The 24,727-nt window shown below is 29.1% G+C and overlaps 1 protein-coding gene across 1 annotated transcript in view; it reads right to left on the bottom strand.

Annotated features, from left to right (window-relative positions):
• Window positions 1-24,400, bottom strand: part of LOC126739306 (discoidin domain-containing receptor 2-like) — a 222,791-nt gene extending 198,391 nt beyond the window's left edge. Inside the window, exon 1 of the mRNA XM_050444933.1 lies at window positions 24,230-24,400. The gene's annotated coding sequence lies outside the window, so the exon portion shown is untranslated. The remainder of the gene's footprint in view (window positions 1-24,229) is intronic.
• Between the last annotated feature and the right edge of the window lie 327 nt (window positions 24,401-24,727).

The following is a 24,727-nucleotide window of genomic DNA, read 5'->3' as shown; positions in this document are numbered from 1 at the left end:
TTGAAATGGTCCTATTTAGTTAATGATATTGTTCTCTGATCATATACTAGATATGAAAATAATAAAACGTAAATTCTAGAGTATTATCAAATAAATAATTCGGTTACATGTTTCGTTATGTAAAAGCATCATTAGACCTAAAAGAATTAGTTGATTAATTTAATAGTATCAAATGAGCGATAATCAAGTTTTTCCTAAATGTTTTAATAGTCACTTCTTTCATGTTACAGATATAATAGTTGTAGTCAAAGATTTTAATAATTCAGTTTAATTATGTTAAGAGTACCTTATGAAAATAATATTCCCTAGGCATACAGGTGTTTTCCGGTCATTAAGGAAGCTTCTTTAGCATACTTTTCTATATTCAGCACATCGAAGTTGATTTATGACTATTTGTCTTGTGGTATTTTAATAAAGCAATTGAATTTATCATAATAGGAGTTCTGAGAAATATTTATTGTGGAATATATTTACGGTTTTTTTTTGCATCACGACGTAAAGGATGTAAAGCAATGTTATTTGCCAGACGTGTATGTAAGAATTACACATATGACTTATTAAATCAATATGTTGTTTATATGCATATTAATGCATGTATATTTTGCTTATTCTCTGTTAGGTGCGATTTTTATGGTTTTTTTTCAGTTGTTCATAGATAATATAATAATAGTTATTAATACTATAATAATGGCAGTATATGGTTTTCAAGTCGAATTAAGAGAATATAAATAATTATGACATTTTGTACAAGAAGTACAGAAAATTATGAAGCTCAATGCTCTTTAGATCGAATTCTCCATGATAAAAGAGATGATAAAAATAAATAGATCTATATTTTTATATAGGAGCGTCAGCGAGTATATTATGCAAGTGCTCTCCGACCCAAAAATCGTGTTTTTTGGCAAATCAAAATTCATATCTTTGGCTGTATGGGTAGCGAAACGACAAAATTTGGCATGTCAGCTCTTAATACATTGGCAATGACGGACCCGTAAATATTTTTTTTTTCGGTACCCCCAAAGGGAGCGGTACCGAGATAAAGTCAATATTCGTGAAAAAACGTGTGAAATTCCTTGAAGGAACTCAAATTTAAAGCCTTTAAACGATCTAAAATTTTAAGGACATAAGAGTTATTAAGGGCTTAAGAATTGTATACTTTTTGGGCAAGATCCGTATACAGGGTGAGTAAATATAGGCGAGTAAAAGTGGGTAAAAAAAAATCAAACTGTTTCAGAAGCTAAACTATAATTTAAATAAAAAAAAGTTTTTTGGCAAAAATGCTTAGTTTTATCTATAATATGACATGTTTGGAGCTTTTTTTTTGAAAAAAAAATTTTTAACGAGTTCTGGCATTTTCAGTTTTTTGGAATTTTTCGCTTAACGGTACTTATTTTGGAAACAAGTTTTTATAAAAAAAAACCTTTATTATTTCTCCTTCAAAAAAGTTAGGGGATTTAAAAAAGTAAAAACTAACGCAACTAGCGCCCTGTACCGAAAACACGAAAACTGTATACCCAATTTTATTTTTCTTTTTAAAAGACTCGTATGTTTTAAACTTCATTGTCAGTATGTCATTTGGTTCAGGACCTATGAGAAAAAAACGATAAATCAAATAATACTTTGAAACCCTGTTTTTTAGTTAAAGTCCAGTGCAACGATATATTAGAATGGTCACCCGTCAAAACACCAGCATTCCACCTGCCAAACAATGTAAATAGAAGGTGGTTGACATTGTTTGGCAGGTGGAATGCTGGTGTTTTGACGGGTGACCATTCTAATATATCGTTGCACTGGACTATACTATTAATGTTAAGATAAGGCAAGTTAACCTTAATCACATTATTTTGACGTAAGGAATCCACTGTTGTTCTATGTTTCATTACTTTCGGGACACCCTGTATAGAGCAGCACAAATTAAATACTATGTGTAACGCTAATGTAAACGTAATATGAGGTCAAAGAAAAAAAAGAAAGAAGAATCATCGGTCAGTAATTTGTTGTTGCCACAATCATCATCATTACTCAGACCTCTGTGTTCTGTAACAGTGTTGCTGATATCGTATCGCTTTGCCAAGCATCACGTTATGAGGTTGGTATTTTTATATAGTTTTATTATCAATTTTACATTTTTATAGATATTTTTAATCAGCTTGGAATATAGGTAGTCGACTCTACATTCCTGAAATGCATCCACAATACATATAGCTTTATTGTATCGAAGGCTTTGTGGAAGTCCAGGAATGTCATTACTAAAGCTCTGTTGTATTGTATTGTCTTTTCTATAACTGTTTTGACGCTTTAGAAGTCGTGAATCATTCCAAAGCCACGACGAAACCTTCCTGTTCCGCACGTTGATAGAAATGTAATTTATTTTACAGTTGGTTGGTCATATTCTGAGGTTTGTGAAGGTGACTTAATAGGCTTATTGGTAGGTAGTTCTCTAGTTCTGCTATATCTCCTTTTTTTGTTAAGCAGGATTACAGTGGAATTCGGGCGTTACTTTTTGGGGACTTTACTATTGAATAGACAGAGATTAAAAAGCTCTTTTGTTCTTAGCAGTAGATGTTGGCCTATTTTTATTGCGGCTGTAACTACATTGTCTTTCCCTGGCGCTTTATTATTTTTTGTGTTTTCTAATTTAAATTCCTATTCCTTTATGGTAATATTAGGAACCTCTTCTAAACCTTATTTGACAATGCCTCCCTTCGATGTTCGGATTTCGGATATAGAATTTTCTCCGTCACTATCATCATTTTAACTGTTTTTTATGTTAAGGAGTTTTTAGAAATCCGCCACTATATTTAACATTTCCTTTCTATCGGTCTATTAAATAATCTAGATAATTCTCCATCTTTGTTTCTCATTTTGCATTTTTTCTTCCTTCTATTAGTGAGTTTTCTTAGGCTTTTGTTATTCTCTATGGTTCATTCAATTTCTCTCGCTTTGTACCTTCTTGCATCTCTTCTTATTGCTTTGGAAAATTGTCTGTTTATTTCCCTTAGCTGTTCCTTTTTGGTTGCTGGGTAATGTTTATCTTGCTTGTTGTTAACGCCTACAATATACTAATATTTAAAGTGTTTATATTTTCCTCTTCATTTATTTTTATATCTATTTCAAGTTCTCGTTTTGTTATCGTTTTTTATTTCACGTCATGACCATTTTGTAACGCTTCTTTTTTAAATGAAGACGGACTTTTCTTCTTACCATAAGGTGGTCACTATCAGTGGTAAATTTATTTAGACTTTTTCCAAGTCCACCTCCGTGTGGGGTTTTTTTTAAAGAAGCTGTTCAGAAAGCTCTAAAGGAATAGATTGTTTTGTGGCAGAAACCTCAGAGCTGTCTCACCAAGATCACTTCTGCCTTCCGAACCAAAGCATCCAAGCGAGGTCTCAAAAACATCAACCTTTAGACCAACTTTAGCATTAGTGACTTTAATGCTAAAGTTGGCACCTATAATTGTGAAATGAGTTTTCCGGTCTTCTCAAGCTAGGCTAACATCCTCATAAGAATACATCTTCTACGAGGCTTGCTATTTACAATTCAGACCTTGTCCAAAACTTCGAATTTATGGATTTTCGTCACCCGAGAAAGCAGTTGATGGATTTAAAACGCATGCAACGGTGTATTGATCATCCTGGGGAATATTTTAAAAAATAATAAAACTAATTTTGATTAGAAATATTTGTGTTTTGGTTATTAGACCAGAAATATAAATAGTAGCCCTCATATTTAATAAAACAAATTATGACTTAATGTTACGTTTGTGGATAAGAAATCCAGTACCGCCGATGAAACCGTCTTCCTCTCAATATAGAAATAAAATGGAATTAAACACAAAGTAATGGTTATACAAAATATACCAGCAACAAACAATACAAACTTACTACTAGTACAGTACAATATTATAAAAATTTATTACATTACTAGTACAATATTATAAAGTGACAAAATAAATTACTCTTACTTAGGATTCTTAGTTTTAACTATTTGAATAAGAAAACCAAGTCAACTTTAGCTATTTTATTGTCTTATCTAGTGTGAAATTGTGATTTGTAAATGGGAATTTTTAGTTCCAGGAGTAGTTTTGGAAGAGTTTCGGAACTTCAAGGATGCATAATTTAAAAAAAAATTAAATTCTTTTATTAGTATGTAATTTCTTTCTCTTTCTTGGTCGTATAACCATTTTTGCAATTTTTAATTATTTCTGGTAAAGCTAATTGAATATGTGGACTGATGCAGAGAAAGAACCTTTGAGGTAATGATGTTTTTACTTTCGCTTTTAGATCTGTTTCAGTATCCACCCTTAATGAAAGAAACTGCTAAAGAAAAAAGGCAAAAAACAGAGTTTAGAAAATTGCATTAACTCTTTGGGCCAGATTCAAATGAGTGGTTAAATTTATAAAATTATTTAGTATCGTCATTGTAATTTTAGGATCCGGTTTACTTAAAATGTAGTGTCTTGTATAGGATTTTTAGTTTTTAGTATATGCATTTATTTTTGTTAATTTTCTTTTATTATGCACAATAACTAAATATGAGGCATACAAATTATTAAATATTACATTCAGAATACAAAGTGTGTCTTTTTTTATAAGTAAAACTTGTGTCTTTTACACGCATAAGATATAGATTGCTATATGGTTTTTAATGTAAAAGTTTATTTAAAAAATATACTTCCACTTTTCTGACTACATAATTACTCTTGTCAAAGATGTTGATACTAAATATAAAGATGGGATTTTCATGAGTAAGTTATTATAATAGTATACCATAATATGTATAAATTAAAAAAAAAAAACAATAATAAAGGACATTAAATAAGGCAGCCAAAATTCCCGTTAATAATAACCAACAAATAAAAATAATAAAATCTCAATACCCAAAAAAAAAAATTATAAAGTTTGACGACAAATCAAAATATTTTACCCTTTTGTGTCAAATAGTAAATCTTTAATGCCTTAATCCACAGAAATCTCAAAAATCGCAAGGCCAGACCTGTGCAACTTTTTACACTTGAGTGGCTGGGACTGACGTCAGACGTTTAACAAAATAGTACGTGGGCGTCTGTAGTCAAATTTTACAAATCGAAAGTGTAAATTTAAAACATTTATTTATTGGAAATGGAATGTTTAAATATTGCTTAAAATACTACTTTATGACTCTTTTCACATAAAATTTTGCGATTTAAACATGCACGCCATGTGACAATACAAGCAACACCGGCAAACGGACTATTCGCGGCACATCAAAGATTCTAATAGATCTCTAAACTGGACTTCATGAAGGTCATTAGTAAGTAAGTAAAATGATTCATAAAAATCTAAAAACAAAATAATTTTCATTAATTGCAATATAACACATACTTATTTATTATCGGGAAGTAGGTACAACGACCCAATATTTACTTTCGAACTTAGTTCAAACATAATTTGACAAAGGAACATTATAAGGTTAACGACTCGATATCTTTTATTAAATCGTCGAAATCGTGACAAATTGTACACTCTTATTCCAGGTAGAAATTATAAAAGGGTCTTAAAAATGTTCGATCGCTTATTACGGTACATTTAAGCGGCCGTTTGGTCTTCATTGTCGTCAGATATAGTGTCAAGATTAGCCATATTATTTTGTCAATTATTACTGGGTCAGCGTCGTGAAGTGCCGGGATGACTTTCGCATTTAGGTGCCGTTTTAATATCTTTTGTGTATCACCTTAACCTTTTCGAATTTTTAAACTTTTATTTTTTTTTCTAGGTTTAATCAGCGACAAACCGGCTGGCTTTAAAGTAAATGCTTTTATTTAAATCTTTTTTTTTTCTTTTTCCCTCACCAGTCACGGCGCACCTGTTTCCGTTTGAAACGACCTTTATTAGAATTTTCCTGAGAAAGAAAACTAAAAGGAAAAATGAAAGAAACTCAGCAAGTCGCTTTGTTTATATTTGTATGGAACGGGCTATTAGGCTCAAAAAGATTGAAATTGCTTTTCTTTTTTAGCGGGTAACGGGGAAAGCATTGCAAAGGGATGGATACTTCTCATAATATTTAAAGTAGAAAAAAGTCGTAAAAAGGATAAATGCTTTTTGTTTTATTTTGCAGAAAAATAAATTACTATAGGGGAGGTTTAATAATTTTTGATTAGATGGACTGTGTATTTGATTTTTTAATTAGGTGGAACTCTTTAGCTTTATAGACATTTAATTTTTTCACTTTGCTTAGAATCTTTAAAAGGGAAATATATTTTTTAAGTAGATAATCTATTTTTATACTATATATAACATAATCAGATTATTACCATTATTTATCCAACTTCAGACTGAAATAGGGATATTGGTCAAAAACAATGAATTCTATCGAAATATTTAGTTAATTTTTTTGGATCTATAGTCATTTAACTTTTTAATTTGGATGAAAGTCTTCAAGAAATTGGGTTTTTCTTACTTAGTTCTGTACAAAATCATTTAGAGATTGTGTTTTTCTTATATAGTTGATTAAATTACATATAAAAATATTAAATTTAGTGAGATTAAAAATTGAAGTTATTGGGATATTGCTTAAAAACAGGAAGATCTACCGAAATTCTTGATTTCTTTTTTATTGGTTTATAGTCATTTAATTTCTTAAATTCATTTACAATTTTTAAAAATGTTAACTTTCTTACGTAGTAGACTTAATCACATATGAAAATAATGAATTTAGTAAATTTATTTAATAAATATTGGATTGTGGTAAGTTAGAAGTCAGAATTTTATTTATTGTGACTAAAAAAAAAATTAAATAAATTAACGATTTTAAAACTCATATTCAAGATACATAGGTTTCCTTTAAGTTAGATAATTGATTACATTTCGGCTTATCTATGTTGTGTTTATCTACCACCTATTGATTATGTAGTGCAAGCTGGTTTCTTGTCTAAGTTGGATTCGATTAATCGCCAAAGGGTCGATGACTGTAAACTGATAATTTACGGTAATTTTAATTTACCCTTGATAGTTTGGACTGTCAGTAATTTCGATAACTCTTTACTTCCTAATTATGATAATAAGTCATCTGACTTTGTAAACTCACTGCTCAATTATCTGAAAAATAGATAAGGCAACATTTCAGATTTAATTTTATGTAACGAAATGTGTGTGATCTTGTACATTCACCTTTGGCACCACTTATTAATGAAGATGTATAGCACCCTTCTATCGAATTTTTTGTGAAAGAGAAATTTGCAAAGAATTTGCCATACCCCAACTTTTTTTTAATTCCATAAAGCGTATGCTGCACTGTCAAATATTAAATGGAAAAATATCTTAAACAAAGCATCTCGATGAAAATGTATAATTTTTTATTTAAATCTAAAGGAAATTATCGCTATCCGAGTTGTCTTATAAAGGTGACCGTGTTGCGAATAGTAAAAGCATGTGTAATTTATTTGCTAAGAGCGTGTTTCGACCGAAATCAAGGATTTGATTTGGGTGATTTGCTAGTGTAAAAAAAAGGAGCGGGAACTGATAGTGTATCGGCAATATTTGTTAAATAATAAGAATCTAATCTTACGTTCCCTCTTCTTAGAATATTCATTCAATCGCTTGAGCTGGGTACATTTCCATCGAGTAATCAAGTTATGTACATTTGCAAAAGTTTTTGAAAAAATCATTTATAAGTACATTTTTTCTCGACACAGTAAAAAAATAGCGTGTATTTGTACACGACAGAGTGGTAAGTGGTTGCGTGTTAAAAAATTACCCCGTTTTTCGTAAAAGACGTACTTTTTAACCAACACTGATTTGGTAAAAAATTATAATACACTATTAAGTGTCAAATAATTTTTTTGATCATCTCTGTGTTAATTTACACGGCTACGTGAAATTTTTACACCAGTTCCATTACATCTACACCATTATTAGTGAAATTTACACGGAACCGAATTATTTTACACCGTGTGGTGTAAACTGGTCAATCCCCGTCTACGCGACGAGCATTCTTGTCAATTCTTGATCGTTCTTTCTACCGACGCCGTGTCTGGTCTGGCATGTGTTTTGCATTTGTGCCTTAAGATTTTTATTTTGTGTAAATGGCTGACCTATTTGCGTTTAAATTGAAGCGTATAAACACCATAAAATGGGCCACCATAAATTATGGAGAAGATTCATACCTGGATATTGTCAATAAGGCTAAGTAATAATATGCATTAGTATAACGTATTAAAACGTTCTCCAAAAATGGAGGTTAAAGATTAAAATACCATGCAAGGTGTCTGAAGAAGCAGATACTTCGAATCAAATGCTTAAAATTGTAGCAGTAGCATCAACATATTTAATTTTTATTCATACGCATGCACCTATTGCAATATTATATTGATGCTGTGATTTTTCTAAAAATTTATACATGCAACTGGCCTAGGCGTCTTGTGTTGCCGATGTTGCCATACTGAACTGATTTATTTTAGCCAAATGCTAAGAAAATCGTACTTTTGTCGCTAATTGTTTGAGTGCATTAATCGGGAGAAAATAAAACCTATTTAGGCAAGTCTGAACCTATATAGACAAGTCAAAACCTGTCCAGACAAGTTAAAAATCTGTTTTTTCGTGTTTATTTCTGTTTTTTTACCCCCAGGGGTGAGTTTGGCCATATTTCCATATTTGTTTTATATAATACAGGATATTTAAAACAAGTTAAGTATTAAAGAGTGGCCAAAGCCACCCAACTTTACGGTACATATTTTAATTAAATTTTTTATGATATATAGCCAAAGAAAAATTTAAAATTGAAGCAGAAGCTTCTGTAACCTTCACAGACGAAAGTGGAAGCATCCTTGAAGAGGAATATCTCTCCTTATTTATCAAATTAAATCCGGGATGTTTAGTAATTATCTGTAGAACAGATGCAGCGCCCCCGGGTGATGAAATAGTTCCCAAACACATTAATATAATGATAGTACCCACATTTATGAGTTATTGCCAAAAGGAGATTTTGGTAAATATAAAATTTAAAAATTTTGGTATATGTAGCTTCTATGTTTTTTGTTTTGCTTTTGTTTCTTAATATAATAAAATATTAAATATAACAGTTTTTTATTTTCAGTTTACACATAACTGTGTACAATATCCCAAACTTTAAAAATAATTTTACACCATATGTATGCTCTAACACGGCTTAGTATAAATTTAACACGATCCAGTGTGATTAATATAAATAAAATCTACACGGAAGGGTGTATATTATACACTACCAGGTGTAAAAGTTACACTATATAGTGTATTATAAGTAACACAACTTGGTGTAAATTTTATAAACGATGCTTTTCGTATAAATTACCAATATAATACGTGTAAAATATACACGCAGAAGTGGTGGACTTTTCTGGACCAGAATTAGTGCAAAAATTAACACGGAATTTTTTACTGTGTACTTAAAAGTATATTATCTTCTATGCAATATTGCTCTTTTTCCGGGAGATTCATTAATACATTCTTATACACAGAACACTCTTGATAACATGCGCAATAGAGTCCAGGTTCATTCTGTTTACAATAACTCCAATACAGCTGTTCATGAGATTGATCATTTTTTGCTAGTAGACATATTGCCCGATTTCAGTGTCTGTTAATCCTTTTTACATAAAACAGCACAATCAATGAGGTTTTAACTCCCGAAGAATTCAATATTTAATCAAAATTAAACGTGTCGAAAATGGTGTTGTTGATAACATTATTATCGGGCCTTTCTTTTTTAAAGAAAATTTTACAGGTTAGAGACACCTGAGTTTTCTAGGAGCGAAACTTGCTCCAACTCTGGCTATTTTTTTTCCCCGAAATAAAACGTCCGGATTTGTCACATCTTATCATCTGGTTCCGACAAGATGGTGCTCTCCATTTTGCTGCAAAAGTTCAAACTTATTTGCACGATACTTTCCCAAACAGGTGGATTGGAAGGAGCGGTGTTATTAAGTGGCCACCAAGATCACCCGATAGACTTTTTTTTATACCTTAAAGGAAAAATTCGTCGAATAACTCCGAAATGGTTCGAAATGTGCAGTAGGAATTTGCAAACCCAATAGGCTATTATCAGATGACTAACGGAGGATATTTCGAACATTTGCTAAAATAAAATTATTTTTAGGTGTATGAAGCTTTGTTTTCTATAGAATAAAGCGTTTTAAACGTTATTTTATTCTTCCTTTTCTTCATGACCTTTTTTCGATTTTCGAGTTTTGAATGAGAATAACTTTAAAAGTATTGGACTTAGGTATAGCACATGCTACATATAAAATATTAAGAATTAAATATTAATAATAGTAAGGACAATCGAGAAATGCAATAAAAATATTGGGTTGCAATTTGGAAAAAAAATTGTTTTAGCAAAGCGATTTGGAGACATCCGGTACAAAATGTTCTTTCGTAAAACATGCCCAAGAAGAAAATCGACGAGTCCGAGCAATTTAAAAAAAAAATTACTAGATATTGAATTTCTTCCTTACTTTAGGACCAACTCGTATATAATCAACTAACAAAAAATCCGGCACAGGCACATTATTTCGTTTAATGTGACGTTTTTGTTCATAGAGTTTGACTATACTAAATAAGCGTCTATAATATTTAAGTGCATCTTATTGATTTTTTACTAATAGCATCTTTCTATAAAAGCTATCAAATGTATGTATTTTTAAATAAAATTTAATCCTGTCCTAGTACGTATTGGCTTTATAGATTTGTGTTATTTCCCTCAATCCAGAACCGATATTTTAAAATGAAAAATACATAAATAATACCACCTATTTTCCGCATACAGGTAGCTAAATTATCGTATACCTTTATCTCCACCATCTATCCTACAATCTACGTCTAAAATCGATTTATTACCAAGCCTAGAAGCCGGGGGACGCTCGAAGACCGCACCGCGTCTAACGTATTATTTTCCATCGAATACAGAAACCCGATGTCTAACTGAAATAAATTACAGAAATTATTTTGCTTCCCAACTTGTTAATTCCGTAAATTACTTATCATTTTGTTAACTTTACGACCTACCCGCCGACTATATTTTTATTTATGTATATACGTGTCCACCTATGGACTTATTCCTACATAAAACAAACAGTCTGGCCTCTTCTTATTATAAATTCTGCATCAAAATGCTAAGTAAGCACCTGAGCAATTACGTTTTTGCTGCTGCAGTCAAGCAAACCAACTAGGAACCATTAACTCTTTAATCCCACTCGGTATCTCGCACCTTACAAATTATCCAACGGACAGTAATCTGGCTTGTAAAGTGGCCAACCGATCGCAAAAAAGAAACTTGTTAATTTTTAAGCCCTGCCGGTTATCTGATCTAAAGGCGTTGTTGATGAGAGAATACATCAAGTACCCGGTAGTTTGTTCTTGATTTATGTTTAATCGTGTGATAATGATATTATAAATGGTCTGGTTAGTTAGGCGCGCCTAAATAGTGACAGAAAGCAATGGGTTTTCCAATTTTTTTGTTTGTTAAAGATATAAGAAATTGTCGTATAATTTTAAATTGCATATAATTGAACCTGTAATGGTTCGAATATTCCTCAATTACGAACAAACCGTGAAATTATAGTTTCTTAATCAAATATTCCCGAATTAAAAAAAAAAAATTAAAAATTTTGTTTCCAGATCCAGACAGATTCCAGAATCCTGGAAACTGTCTTCTGTTATTCCTATTCCAAAAGTACAAAATACCGTTAATCACAATGAATTCAGATTCATTAACACCGTACCTGTCTATGAAAAGTTCCTTGAGGTTTGTGTAAAAGGGCAACTTCTTGATTTTTGCAACCAAAATTCAATAATCGTTTCCAATCTCTCAGGTTTCCGTCTGAATCACTCTTGTGAATCTGTGGTTGTCGATATCTGTGATAATTTTCTCAGAGCCATTGACAGTGATAACTATGTTTTAGCCATATTTTTGGACTTTAATAGAGCTTTTGAAACCATTGAAGGAATATTTTAATTCAAAAATTAGAAATATTAGGAATTAAGGGTATAGTCTTAAACTGGTTTAAATCTTATCTATGTAACAGAGTTCAACGTGTTAAATATGTTAATTGTCTGTCTGGTGTTCTTGATGTTATGTTTGGTGTACCGCAAAGCACAGTGTTAGGTCCATTATTGTTTACACTATATGTATATTAATGATATGATAAAAGTAGTCAAAAAATGTAACATGATTTATACAGTTGGTAAAAATCTTAATGAATTGGTATCTAATATAAACACTGATCTGGCTAACTTATTTGGCCGGCTCTGCCACAATACAGTTTAAATACCAATAAATCAAAATTCTGTGTGATTAACAGAAAATCAAGATTAAGCCAAGTAGACATTGACGCTATGGACATTATTGTTGATAGAGAAAAAATCCTCTTTGAAAAGAAAAAAAAATACTTAGGGACTATATTGCATGCAAGCCTAAGCTTTCATGCGCATGGTAATTACATTATGAGGAAGTTTTCAAAGAAAGTTGGATTTATAGCACGCTTAGGAAAAAATCTATCAATGCACACAAAAATAATGCTTTATAATGCTATTGCCCTTCCCTATCTGTAATTCTGTTCGATATTATTATTTAATTTACCCCAATATATAATAAACCAGTTTGAAATAATCCAAAATATAGCTATGAGAATGATCCTTAAATGTAATCGTTATACCCCAGTTGTGCCTATGTTAAACGTCCTATATAGGTATGTTGTCTGTGAACCAAAGAATTACGTTTAGTGTTCATCTGTTTATTTTTAAATTAAAACATCGTCTGCTACCAGACTATATCTGTGATAAATTGACAATTTTTAGTGATGTTCACAATTATCTTACTCGCAACCGAACTGATTTCCTAGTTGACAGATATAATACAACTCAATTACTTAAGTCAATAGGGGCTTAATAGAATTCAATAGGGTACCGGCTAGTCTTAAATCCTGTGATAGTTTTAACGTGTTTAAAAGACTCTTAAGAAAATTTGTTCTAGAGATTTAGTATTTGTCTTTTTTATCTTTATTCTGTGTTATATCATTATACGTTTTATTTTATAGGTTTAAATTATTTTATGTTATTTTAAGTCTTATTTATTATACCTTAATTTTATTGTATGTTTGTGTTCTGATTTTATTAAATTTTAACTCATTTTATATTTTAAATTTTTATTTTCATAAATCTTTTTTTATTATTTATTCTCTTACGTTTAGCTTAAGATTTTATTTATATGATTTAATTTTAACATTGTATATGTTTGTTTTTCTTACGTTTTTTTATATCTCCTGTCATATGTGAATGCATTTTCTTAAACATATTTATTTACCAACAATACTCGTACCTTATACCTAGCACACACTGTAATATTATCCTTATTTCTTGACTTTGTTTTGGTTTTTAATTTTATTTTATTATTTTTTAATATTATAGTAAATGCAATACTATGTATTCTATTTTTATGTAGCAGATTTTGCTAAATAAAGAAGGGTTTATTTTATTAAATTACTTTCAAAATTCATAGATTGTATTGAGTTGTGTAAACTCCCATATCAAAATTTACAGTGAAATAAGGTCGAGCTATAATTTCCCGATTAAAAATTTACGTAAAAAAAAATCCTAAAATGTTGAAAAATATTCATTCAGGGATTTTTTTGTCGGGATAGAGCGCCACTACATTATGTTACTGCCGTTCATCATTTTTTGAACGACGTATGTCCAAGACCATGGATTGGCTAAAAAGGTTCCGTAGAATGGCCTGCTCGATCGCCCAATCTTAACCCTTAAATTTTTTTTATGGAATCATCTGCAAAAAAAAATAACGAAGTCGGTCAATGTCACATGTTTCGAGAGATGACGTCAGAAAAACGCAATTTCTATTAGTAAATGTATTAGTAAACAATTTATTTTTCAAGATATTTAGGGTGGACTGTTTTGTCTCAGACAACCTGTATATTTTAAATATAGTGTTACAATTTGAACACAGTATCCGAATATAAAGGGGAACTTGGTTTAAAATTAAATTATTGAAAACGCGTTGGAAAAAGGTGAGGTTGATACGAGTATATACAGTATTGTGCAAAAAGATAGCAACATCTCCTTTATAATATCTTCACATCGTCTTGGCATGGACTCAATTAATTTCATAATATAGTCATTGTTCACTTCTTTCCAAGCCTTTTCCACTATTTCAAAGAGAATATTTGTATTAGAGCATGTTAGGTGCCTGATTTTGGTGTCAATGTAATGCCATAAATTCTCTATAGGGTTTAGGTCTGGCGATTGAGGTAGCCAGACCATTAAATGTATTTTTTCATCTTAACAAATTGGGAAGCATGTTTTGGATCGTTGTCATGCTGAAATATGGCTGTTACTGGCATGACTTCATCCATATATGGCACTAAATGTGTTTGCAGAATGTCTTTGTACATGAAACGATCTATTTTGCCCACTATTCTTACTATGGGTCCCATGCCACGAGCCGAGAAATATCCCCATACAAGAATATTTCCCCTTCTATGTTTAACTATGGGGCAAATGTACTTTTTGTACAATTCTTTGTTTGACGTACATCACTCCATCAGTTCTGAATAAATTATATTTAGATTCATCACTAAATACGACTTTCTTCCAATCAGCTACAGACCAGTGGACATGAGATTGGGCAAAGTGAAAACGAGCCTTGACGTTCTTCTTTGAGAGTAACGGTTTTTTGGCGGGGCGACGAGTAGGTAAGTTGGCATCAAGTAATCTTCTCCTTACGGTACTGGAACTGAGGTTTACTCCTCCACCCTCTTTTAATTTTGCCTAAATTTGAGAAGAAGACAAAAAAGGATTTTCTTTGGAAATTTGAAGCAGCTGCCTATCCATCTCTAAATTTGTTTTTCTAGGTCTACCTTAACTGATAAAATAAATGCGAAACAAGAATGTTGCTAAATTGTCTAAATAAACAAACATGAAGTTCCTTACTCTGCATTGGCATTCTTATGATATCTCGGTATATTCATAAATAATACAGATGCGTGTACTTAAAAGTAAAGAAATAATATGGAATAAATAAAGGAGCAAATACTATTTTTGAAAATATCGCTTGTTGCTATATTTATGCACAATACTGTATGTGGACTTTACTCTAGAGCTTAAGATTGAAATAAAACTTATTATAAAGGAAATGCTTATTACATTTACTACTTACTTATTACATATTAGTATATCAGTACAGAAGCGTAGATTGTAGTATAATTAAATATCTTCTAATATAATTACATTCAGCAGAGAAGTACAACTTCCAGTATTACTTATAAACATATATGTTAAGACTCGCTCAAACCTGCGGTTTATACATACCTGGTGAGTAATGTTTCAAAAATTAAAGAGTTACAAAGACCTCAGAATTAAAGTCCGGGACTACAAATGATGGTAATCTTATTTTACTCCTAAATAAGCATTCAGGAGTATAAAACGATCCCACAGACAATATTTAATGGCAACTTAATAAACCTGTGTTGTAAATTTAAAAAAATTATAAAAGACAATAGACAAAAGTTGTGAGTGTTTATGCTGCTTATTTTTATTCTTATGCTTACTAATTATTTTAATGAGATTAGGAAGAATAAAATTCATTTGTTTGGTTTATTTTCTAGCTTGGTAAATTCTATAGGCCTCGGTTCCAGTTTGGTAGGCTGTTTTAAGGTCATTAATAAAAAAAATCAAAATTTTGCTAAAAACATAAAATAAATGCTTAATTTTTGGCTAAAGTTCAACGAGATTTAATGAAATTTATCACCCTGTACCGTGGTTGTCTTTGACATTTGAACTTTGGATTAAGAAAATTTAACCTAAACTCCTTTTTTTTAGTTTCTAATTCTTTTTTAAAAGTTTCTGCCGTTAAAGTTTTTACTATAATTTGTGAGACTATTGTATAAACAAAATAACTATTTACTAAATCCGATTTTATAAATTTTATCATTGATACTGATGATGACTTAGGGACAAAAACTTCTATTTTACCAAGTTACCTCATAGAGTTGGTTCAAGATACTTTAATTAATTAACTATTTATTTAAAAACACATGTGTCTCTATAAACTTTGATAATAATTCAGAGAAAAAACGTACTATAAGTTATTAAAGTGGTGCATTTACCAAAGAAAATCACATGAAGCATTTTTAAAATTTTTTTAAGGTATAAGACGTAAATGAATTAAATATAAAATAACAAGCACTGTACATAACTTTTATTATACAACTTTTATATAAAATCTCAGATTGAAAGATTACGGGCATTTAGAAATGAAAGTTTCTCTTTGAAGACTATAATGCTAATAAAAGCTCAAGCTCACACAAATTTAAATAATCTTAAAAGAAAACTTTATCTTTATTTCATCCTGTTGAATTTAAAGATGCCCCTATATAAGTTTAAAAGTATAAAGCCCTAAAAAGATACGATTTCCACCATAAATTCCAAAGCACTGCCCCAACGTTCGAGCTAAAAGGAGCTACAGGGAGAATTTTAAGCCATTATGTAAATTTGTATCTCGAGCAACAGTTGGTACATTGCCATAGAGTATCATCCTCTAGCATTAAAATAGAGACCTTACACATCAGCTACTCTATATTTTTGCATGGGAATAAAAGCGAGGAAGTTATGCAAATTTTTACGTTGTGGAGATAAAAAAATTATTTATAGCTTAAGACTTAATAAAGAAAAAACAAATATTGAAATTTATTATTTTGAAAATAATATAAGAGTCTAGAGGGATTTTTTAAATAAAAGGCTGTTGTTTTGGAGAATATTCATATATCTATCCTTATAATACATTTATTAGACTTTTTTTTCCCTTACTAATATTATTAATTAATATATATTTCCAATTTTTTTAATAATTTATTATGATTATGTCTTATGATTAATTTCATACTTTTATGTAATTTTTATATATACAAATATATGACCTAAAACCATTAATTTTATTTCAATATGGAAGAATTCAGGTTATTTATATAAATTTAAAAAAAAACACACATAAATTTTAAATTTATTTGAAATTACATACTACAAAAATTATTGTTTACGATAAATTTGTATTGAGACTTAAAAATATTGGTAGAATTATTATTTTTAAAATATTTTATTACATTAAATATGAAACTTCAAGTGATAAGCTTTCAGGAATGAATGTTTAAAATCCAAAAAAAATAAAAAAAAGTATAAGCACAAGAAAAAAGTAAATAGAAAACAAGTATATAAAATGTTCTAAAAAATGTAAAATATGGTAAAATTGTTTCTACCTTATTCGTTCATTAAAAACAAATTTAAAAAAATTCATTATCTAAAGGTATGAACAAACTACTTACTGATACTTTATATTTATTTTAATGTAACACTTATTTAAAGTTTTCGGTAATTACATATTTTTAAGTTTTTCAGAAATAAAATGAAAAAATATTCTGATGCATTTTATAAGGAAATTTGTTCCCAAGAACTCAAATTTAAAAAATAAATCAAAAGGTTATTTTAAAAATTCTTCACTAAGTAAAAAAATCTTTATTAATAAAAATTTATTGGTATTTAAATACTTTGTTTATTAGACAAATAGTTGTAGATAAACTTTTAAAATTATTATAATATACTATAATATATTAACATGTAACAAACAAGTTTATCAGTGTTAAATCAAGGTCATTCATACCTAATTTTTTAAAGTAAATATTACCGTTAGGTTTCAATCATATCAGTGTTCGTGACTTCCTTACTTAAACACAAACCTAAAATGCTACACTCATTATTAATAAAAATGAAATATAATATATTGTATAAAACTGTTTCTAAAAGATCAAACAGAATATAATAAAATTACGTCAATAGCTTCACATGTTGGGCACCAACTTTTAAGTAGACCAATTTATTTTAAATCTTCTCTAATTAGGTTTATTTTCAATTTTTAATATTTTAATTACTATTTGATAACTATAATGCAAAAAGCAACATAGTACTTTATAGTAAAGAATTTTTTTATAATATATCAATCTTGTTGGTTCAACTTTAATTTACATTAGGTAAACAGCATAACCATTTTATTTATTTTTCTTTACTTCTTTAAAATACAATAATAACATATTTAAAAATAAAATATTTGGCTGTTAATGGCCTAAAAAAATTTTTTTTGTATCCCTGAAGATGCAACAAATTAGGGTCAAAACGTTAGCTACGTGGCAACAACTATAACAGAGGGAGAATTATCTAAATTAAGAATTTAAAAAAAAATTTACAAAGTTAATTTCACTATTATTTTTCAACATGCAGTCAAAACTTAAATTAATTTTTTGGATGAAACATATTTTTTTTTATAAATTACACTTACTTTTATTTATTTTTTTAATTATTGCTATATCTACTATCCATTTTTATCATTATTTCATTTCCTAAATTTCATTAAAGTCAGCAATTCAACTTTTCAAGTTAGCTTTATAAACTCATACAAAAATCCTACACATTAAATTTATTATAATGTTTTCTTTCTTTAAAAAAAATATCTAAATGAAAATGAACAAAACTTTAGCCATAACATTTAATCCTATACTATAAATCTGTAGGCCGGAGGTATACAACACTATCTCCAATTTTGGCCAAATTGAGTTAAGCACATAGTTTTATGGCATTTTTTGTACTTTATATAGAGGCATAAGACACTATCGTTTATTTTTATATTAACCCAATTCCATAGAAACTTTTAACACCATGTGACTTTTTTATACGAAGTAAAGAACACCAAAAGAAATAATGTTGTATGCCTCAAACTTAATATCCAGAAGGGCATATTTTACTCCAAGTCCACTTGGTGTTGTTTTGGTCAAATAACTGTTACGGACAAAACAAAAATATGGCAATTATTGTTGCTCTATTCTGGATTTTAGTCAAATACCCTTAACTCAAGGTTATAAATCAAAAATTTCTCTTAAAAGGCCATACGCACATGGAAGCAGATACCGTCCACGCTTTGATTAAAAGAAAAAGGAAACACTTAACACGCTTAGAAATTATGACTCCTTGGGATTGGCAATAATTTATAAGGCAGGTCCATAGTAAGTATGTTGTACATAAAATGGAAATACAAGACTCCTAAACTTTAAGGAGCTATAACTACAGGTAAGATAGGAAGAGATTGGAATGTTGTATTTTAAAACAGAATTTGATGGAAATTTTAAAATGGTCAACCTGAAGAGATATGTAAGGAGTCCAAACATTACTCTGCCAGATAAACTTAATGTGCTTAGCGAGACAGGAAAACCAATCGCCGAGCAGAAGTATCAAGACTTATTAGCACTACAGTACTGCCATATACAAGTTCCTATTGTCACGGTTTTTATACAAACCTGAGACATGGCGACAGTAATCATGATTACCCTGAGAGTGATGAATGTGACTAAGAAATACTTAATGTATTATTTTTTTATAACTATTAACTTAAAAAAAAAGTTACAATTTAACAGCTTTTTTCTTTGCTAATTTGTGAATTTTATCACTTACTTTTCACAACATTCAACATTATGGTGTTAGCTCCTTTCTTACTTTCATAATTTTTTTTAGAGGTATATAAAACCATGTCCATCAAAATCCTATTAATATTTTTTTTTAAATATTTTTTATTGTAAATGTATGTATTCAATAAAAGCATCAATGAAAATAAAAAAGAATATAATTAAAATATTCTATTTTATAAGTGCTATTCTATCTCTAATAATGTATAATTTTTTTATTGTTTTGTTAATTACCACAACTTATTATATCGTGACATAGTGTTGTATACCTCCGGCCTATAGAAATATATCAAGCTCTTCTTGCAAGACAGTGTATAGACACACATTGAGCACTAATTTTATAAGAAAATGTATTTTTTTTAATCATTTACTTTAATTTTTTTAAATTATTATAAGTCTCTTTTACTGTCATGTCTTACTTTTTTAAATAATATTTTAAGACAGCAATTAAACTTTTTATATCATTTCAAAATCATTTTTAATGTAAGTCTGAAGATGGTACACCTAGGTGCCGAAACGCAAGCTTTGTACATAATTAAATTCATTATTAATTTTGAAAGTAAAAAAAAATGTCAAAACGCAAAGATTAACTAATATCTCTAAAAAACTTTATTTTACAGTGATTTTGATATATATTTATATTTTTTGTTTTCTGTATTAGGGTCTTTTGTTTTGTTTTTTTGTATGTTTTGTTTTATTAGCTTTGTTTAAAAAATGTTTAAATTTTTTTGACAATAGAGCAGATTGCTGTTATATCAGTTCTTGTCCTTCCAATATGCAGTATACACAATTTAAGTTAGTTTTAAAACTTTAGATTTGTCTCATAAGAAAAATACAAAAAGTTCACAAAATTGATTTTTTTAATTTTTTTAATTTTTTTTTAATTCGAAGAAAATGTTAATTTTTATATTGTTGTATTTTTAATTTTGTGGCTTTTAGTAAAAATATTTTATTGTTAATTTCCTACAAATTATTTTTCTTATTGCTCTAAAGACGATACACATAGGTGTCAAACCTCTAGCTTTGACTACATTCTAACCAAGGTTATAGAGAAAACTGACATAATTAAATTCATTATTACTTTAAAATATTTAAAAAATTGTTAACGAATTATTATTAAAATCCAAAAATAAATTTAATAGAACAAATCCAGCCGCACATTGGGCACCGATTTTGGATGAAAGAATTTTTAAGAAATTTTTATCAAATAATATTTATTTTTAAACTGTTGTGCATCATTATTTGAGTACTTATTTACTAACAAACAAATTAATAATAATAATAATAATAATCTTTATTTAGCAAATTGCTACATATAAAATACAAAGAGGTTAAAACGACAAAGATTAAATATAAAAACAAAACATGGGCCTAATAATACATTTTTAAAATGTGTACTCTTAATAATCGTTTAAAACTATTTATATTATTATAGATTTTTAAGTCATTAGGCAATTTATTAAATCCGAGCAAACCTTTATATAGCACGAAATTAAGCATTTGAACGGTGTTACACTTATGAGCTAAAATAAAATCAGTACAATTCCTAGTATTATAATTATGGACTTCACGAAATAGCACTAACTTATCACATATATAATTGGGTAAAAGGCCTTTCTTCAACTTAAATATAAATACATTAAACATAAATAACATTAAACATAACTCGTTGATAGACGGTCAACATATTTAAGACATTTAACATTATTTTAATAGGAGTATAGCGGTTACATCTCAATATTGTTCTCATTGTCCTATTTTAAATTTTTTCCAATTGAGAAATTTTATATTGCGGTAAATTATATAAAAGAGTTGAACAAAATTGTAAATGCGGAAAAGCTATAGCATTAAATAACGTTATTTTTGTATTCATTGATTTTGTAATAAATTTTGATTTTGTGATATTTAAGCTTAACTTATTGTTACAAAGCCAGTCAAACAAATTGCCAAGTTCTATGTTCATGTCGCAAACCATTTGCTGTAGATTTTGACCAACTATATAGAGCATAGTATCATCAGCAAATAAAATATTTTTTTTTTGTTTTTTGTTTGTAAATGTATTGATTTTTGAACCACCCTAACCGTATCATTAATGTAAAATAAAAACAATAATGGACGCAGAACAGTACCTTGGGGCACACCGACATCGACATTTAAAGTTTCAGACATAGCATTATTAAACTTCACACGTTGTAACATATTACAAAAATAAGACTTTAACCACTTTAAAACGTTCAGCTTAATTCCTATGTGCTCTAACTTACCCAACAATATATCTCTATCAACAGTTTCAAACGCCCTTTTAAAATCCAAAAACACCGCCAACACATGAGTCAATTGCCTTTAAAAAATTATCATAGATAGATAAATTCCTTACAAACTTAGTACTTAATGCTAAAAAAAATTAAATCTTTGTATAGTCTATCTATCTTGTTGGTTTCACTTTAATTTACATTGAGTAGACTACATAACTATTTTATTTATTTTAATTTACTTCTTTGAAATACATTAATATATGTTAAAATTAAATATTCGACTATCCTTTTTCTCACTTTATGTCGGACACCAATCTTTAGCAAAAACATTTTTTTTTTTAGTAAAATTATATTTATTTTTAATTATTTTTTTTCCAATGAACGATATTTTTCTGAGGTAAATACAAACCAGACATAAAAGTCCAGGTTAGACTCATAAAAGCGTTAAAAGATTATGATACTGCAGAAATTATTCAATTCTTACTTTTAATTCAACTACAATTTAGTCAAACCTTAACGGTATGTTAGGTCTTATTTTTGTTATATGTCTTCCATCAGATACATGTCATAGTACAATCAGCCCTGAAGATGTCAAGAATGTTAATGAAACGTAGGCGGACTTCACACGTAACCTAAAGTATTCGTTGTTGTTCTTCTCGGAATATACATATTATCTATTTAGATTAAAATTAAACCTTTTTTTTATTTAATTAACTCGCCATGCTTATCAATTGTATTACCCCAACTAAGTATCAATTTTAATCAGTATTAAAAAATTAATTATTAATTATCAGCATTAAAAAAATTGTCAACACGCAAACAATCACTAATACTTTTAACACTTCCTGGATAATATAAGAGCAAAGGTATATCAATGCCTAACACCCTTATGTTGGGCACCAATTTAGCGAAAACAATTTTTCAATAAAAATCTTACAAAATTGATTACTTTTACTTTTTTTGTAGTTTGAACTAAATATCAATTTTAATATTGTTTGAGCTTAAATATATATTTGATTGTTAGTTGCCTACAAGTAATTTTTATTGTAGGTGTGAAAATGGTACACATAAACGCTGAACGCTAAATTTGTAGCAACAAATATTCCAGAGAACACTGACACATTTAATTACTAATACTTCTAAAAATATTTAATACTTCCTGGATAACAACGGAAGAATACAAATATATCTCTGCCACCTCCCAACTTTATGTTGGGCACCAATTTACCTAAAACAATTTGTTTTAGTAAAATTATGTTTATTTTTAATTAATTTTTTAAAATGAATGATATCTTACCCCTTATTATGATAACCTAATTTTTTTATGGTTAATACAAACCAGAAATGAAAGTCTCAGTTAGTGTTAATAAAACGTCCAAGATTAAATTAAAATAACATATTCTACACAAAATAATTAAATGTTATCTTTTAATTAAAAAATTACAAATTAAATTCTAAGCATACGTCAGATGTTATTTTTATCACTTTCATCAGCCCTAAAATTTTTAAGAGCGATAACAAAACACGGGCTAATTTCCTATATGACCTAAGGTTTCAGTTATTGTCCTTTAATATAATTCAGTTATGTCCTTCAATCAATATATATATTAGCCATTTACTATAGAATTAAAAGGTTTTTTTTTATTTAATTGACATTTTATCCATGCTTATCAATTAAACGAACCTAACGCCTCACAATTTGCAATTGCATTTAGAACACCGAAGAGTCATAAAAGAAACATTTCCTTTATTTTTTTCAAAGATTTGTTATTATCTTTTAATTATATAATAATTTCTTATAATTAATTTGTACTAAATTAATTTAAGTTCATTGGTAATCGCTTGCAAATTATTTTTACTATAGGTGTAAAGATTTTACGCATAAGTGACGAAACGCTAGATTTATGACAACAAAGATTCCAAAAAAAGTGACATAATTAAATTCATTATTTATGGTAATCATTAAAAAAATATATCAACACGCAAAGAATGACTAATACTCTTAATACTTCCTAGATAATATAAGAATACGGCTATAACAATGTGTCCTTCCGGCTCTCACCTCACTGTTGGGCGCCAATCTTTTGCTAAAACTGCTTTTTCTTTAGTAAAATTATGTTTAATTTTTATAATTTTTTTCCTAATAGATGACGTTTTAGGCTCAGATAAACCTTATGAAAACATTTAAAGATCAAATAAAATTAACAGATTTTATGCAAATGAATTAAATATTATTCTAATTAAAATAACATTTAGTCGAACTCTAAGTGTATGTCAGATCTTTTTTTTATTTTATAATTTCGATCAGGTACATGTCATAGTACTAGCCCTGGAGATCTTGAGAACGAAACGTCGGCTGATTTCGAACCTAATCTACGCTTTCTATATTAGCTGTATAGAGTCAAATTAAACCTCTTTCTCGTTTAATTAACTCTTTATCCATGCTTACCTTTGCTTATCCAACTTCACAAAATTTGCAGTTGTATCTGGAACACTAATGAGTCATAACAGAAACCACTACGCGACCAATATCGTACGAAACACGCGAATTTAAACTGAAACTCGCGTAATTTCGCGCTTCTCGAACCGGTAAAGGAATATAGCCCCCGCGTTAGTTCAAATTCCGACTGACTTGTGCCTGAAATAATCATTCTCTTCTTGAAAGCGCGCCTGCCCTGGGCCTATGTCGGTCTCCTTCTCTAACGCGGGCGAATGCCCGTTTTCCTTCTTCATCTGATATTTTATAAGGGATATATAGGCGCTATAGCCGTAAAGGGTGATATGGATATTTCGTATACATGATGGTAAGTTGGCGCCCTGAATTTTTCATATATCGTGTATTCGATGCATGCCTTGCCGGTGTCTGCATCATGATGAGATCCGGGTTCTACAGGTGAGATATTTCAAAAGAATTTTTGTCCCTAACCCTAAACTTTATTGGCATTAT

This window comes from Anthonomus grandis, chromosome 8 (assembly GCF_022605725.1).
Source record: "Anthonomus grandis grandis chromosome 8, icAntGran1.3, whole genome shotgun sequence".
NCBI classification, from domain to species: Eukaryota; Metazoa; Arthropoda; class Insecta; order Coleoptera; family Curculionidae; genus Anthonomus; species Anthonomus grandis.
Note: the sequence above shows the minus strand (reverse complement) of the source record. Positions and strands in the feature narration are given on the sequence as shown.